We start from the raw sequence: 3723 nt of genomic DNA on the forward strand, positions 1-3723 counted from the left end.
GCAACTTGTACAAATTGATGTTTGTGGGCGTATGTAAACTTCGTCCTTGGGCGATTACCTTTACTTCATTACTTTCATTGATGATCACTCCAGGCATGCATCAGTGCATCCACATAAAGCTAAGTCCAAAGTGTTTATGTGCTTGAAGAAATTTCTGGCTATGGTTGAAAATGTCTCTAAACATACTACGGGTACCCTCCGTTTAGATCAAGGGAGGGACTATATGTCTCATGAGTTTAATGCATTTCTGGCTAGTCGAGTGATAAAACACTAATGTACAGTGCCATATACACCTCAACAAAATGGTGTTGCTAAAAGGAAAAGCAAGTCGCTTACGGAGATGGCACGATGTATGGTCAAAAGTCAAGCTTTTCCACATTTGTTTTAGCTTGAGGCTATTATGTGTGCTACGTATATACTTAACAGGTGTCCTACGAAAGCTTTGTGGTCTATGACTCCTTATGAAGAATGGCATGATAAAAACCCATCTATTGATCACATGCACGTTTCTGGTTGTTTAGCTTATGATTTGCTGCCACAAATGCAATGTAGAAAATTGGATGATAAGGATGTTAAATGTGTTTTTGTTGGTTACAATACTGAAAGCAGGTTGTACCATCAACAAACAAAACGTATCTTGGTTTCACGAGATGTTGTGTTTGTAGAAGATTATGTTCAGACCTTGTTGTCATGTACTAGAGATAGTAGTGTAAACTCATAGGACATTTATGACAGTTTGTTTTCTCTTTTTAGTGGTGGAAATTTGAATGTAAATTCCAATGAGGCAAATGTACAGCCTGATGTAGACGTACACAATGTACTTGATGTGGAAAGGGTTGGAAATGAGCATGCTAGAGGTATGCCAAAATGGATGGTGCATACTTTACGTGAAAATACATTAGAAGCACCTTTTTGTAGTCGTTCTCGTTCAGGTTCTCGTCATGCATCTTATGCATGAGATTGTTATGCTTTGGCTGTTTCTAGCTTATGTGATGTACATGAACCTATGTCCTTCGGTGAAGCACAAAATTGAGAAAATTGGATGGCTGTAATGCAATCAAAATATTATGCACTTATAGAAAATGACACATGGACTTTATGTGATTTGTCTCCTGGAAAAAATGCAATTGGTACGAAGTTGGTTTACAAGTTGAAACGTAAGGCAGATGGTGAGATTGATCGCTACATGGCTCGACTTGTTGCAAAAGGTTATGCACAACAGAAAGGCATTGATTATGAAGAGACTTTTGCTCCTACTTGTTGTATGTCTACTGTGCATTTTTTATGTGCATTGGCATCTCATTTTGGATGGGGTGTACATCAATAAGATATTGTTACTGTTTCTTGAATGTTGATATACTCGAGGAAGTTTATGTAATGCATCCTTGTGGTTTTGTCATAAAAGGACAAGAAGATAAAGTGTGCAAAATGTAAGAAACCTTTGGGTTGAAGCAATCTCCTCGTGCTTGGTATAAGAAAGCTAACACTCATTTGATAAAACAAGGCTTTTGTAACATTCCAACAGAAAGCACTTTGTATGTAAAGTGTGAGAGTGATGTACTACTCATCCTCATTCTTTATGTGGATGAGTTGTTGATCACTAGACCAAATGAGACACATATTGCTGAGTTTCAGGTTGATTTGAAGGCTATTTTCAAGATGAAATATTTGGGGTTGTTCCATCATTACTTGGGCATACAGTTTAAGTTGTGTGATGGTGGTATTGCCTTGTGTCAAATAAGTTATATAGAGAAATTTCAGCAGAAATTCAGAATTCTGGAGGAGTTCAGAAAATTCAAAAACTTAGAAAGCAATGAAGAAGTTTTCAAATTTTTCAGAATTCAAAATTCTCAAAATTTTTGCAGATAGGTGTGGAATAAACATGCTGGTTCAGAATTGCAAAGATTGTAGAAAAATGTGGAATAAACATATGTGCATAATGTGGAAACCTCTCCCTCTCCCTCTCCTATTGTGGTTCTCAAACATGAAGAAGCAAATCGACAAGGACCACCCTTTGGAGCATGCCATGCAAAAATGTAAAGAAGAAATGTACAAGACCATCAACAAGCTTAATCGCAACCTCCTAAGCACAATACAGACACTTGAAGGAAAAATGGTGTTGCTGAGAGGATGAATAGGACCATACAAGAGAAGGTCAGAAGTATGTTGTCTAATGCACAGCTGCCAAATGGGTTTTTTGCTGAAGCTGTATCAACAGCTGTTCATCTTGTAAATAGATCTCCTAGCAAGGTTTTGCAGAAGGATTCAATGCCAGAGATGGTATGGTCAGGCAAAATGCCCTCATACAAGCATCTCAAAGTCTTTGGCTGTGAGGCATATACTCACGTTCCAAAGGAGTAGAAAGTGTATCTTTCTAGGCTATGGTAATTCTGGTGAGATGGGGTACAGACTTTGGGATCCCGAATCCAGAAAGGTTGTCCGCAGCAATGATGTTCACTTTAATGAATCCAAATATCATTCTAAACCAGAGAGGGTTGAGGAGATTAGAAGAGTTGTCTTCCAAGAAGATGGACTTGCACGTGCAAGACAAAATGTCAGGGCTCAAGAGGAGCAAGGACAGGATAGAGTGGAACCACAGGTTGTGGTTGAGCCTGAGCCACCTATTGTGCGTAGATCTGGACGTGTCACGCGACCTCCTGATAGGTTTGTTCCATCTATGAACTATGTCATGTTGACTGATTGCAATGAGCCTTCATGTTACAAGGAAGCAGTGCAAATGAAGGACTCCGAGAATTGGCAATTGGCCATGCAGTCAGAGATGACAGCTCTGCATAAAAACCAGACATGGAAGCTAGTTAAATTACCACGGGGCAAAAAGGCTCTACCCTGTAAATGGGTTTACAAGTATAAGATCACCGCTCATGATAGTCAGCCAAAGTACAAAGCAAGGCTTGTTGCCAAGGGCTTTAAGCAAGAACAAGGCATTGACTTTGATGAAGTCTTCTCTCCGGTGGTCAAGATGACTACATTGAGATGCTTTCTTGCATTGGTTGCCATATTAGATTTGGTGTTGCACCAAATGGATGTCAAGACAACGTTCTCGCATGGTGATTTAGATGTGGAAATTTACATGCAGCAGCCAGAAGGGTTTGTTGAGAAAGGCAAGGAAGATTGGGTATGCCAGTTGTTAAAGAGTCTTTATGGCTTAAAACAATCACCGAGGGCATGGTACCATAAATTCCACAAGTTTATGCTTTCTCAAGGCTACAAACGTAGTGAGTTCGATCACTGTCTATATACAAAGAAGGCTAAGGATGGTAGTTGGCTGATCCTTATTTTGTATGTGGATGACATGTTGATTGCTGGCAAGCACTTGGAAGAAATTTCAGCTTTGAAGTCAAAGATGGCAAAATCGTTTGACATGAAAGACATGGGTGAGGCAAGTCATATACTTGGTATGCGCATTGAGAGAGACAGATCAAAGAAGTTGATTTGGTTATCTCAAACAGAGTATATTGACAAAGTTTTGCAACGTTTCAATATGGAGAAGGGAAAGGCACTGAGTGTTCCATTGCCACCATATGTGAAACTTAGCAAACAAGATTGTCCTGTGTCTGAGGAAGAACAGGCTAAAATGGATAAGATTCCATATGCGTCTGCAGTGGGTAGTTTGATGTATGCAATGATTGCTACTCGCCCAGACATTGCATTTGCAGTGGGAGTAGTAAGTCGATACATGTCAAACCCATGCAAGAAACATTG

This window comes from Adiantum capillus-veneris, chromosome 17 (assembly GCF_014529385.1).
Source record: "Adiantum capillus-veneris isolate H3 chromosome 17, ASM1452938v2, whole genome shotgun sequence".
In the NCBI taxonomy this organism is placed as follows: Eukaryota; Viridiplantae; Streptophyta; class Polypodiopsida; order Polypodiales; family Pteridaceae; genus Adiantum; species Adiantum capillus-veneris.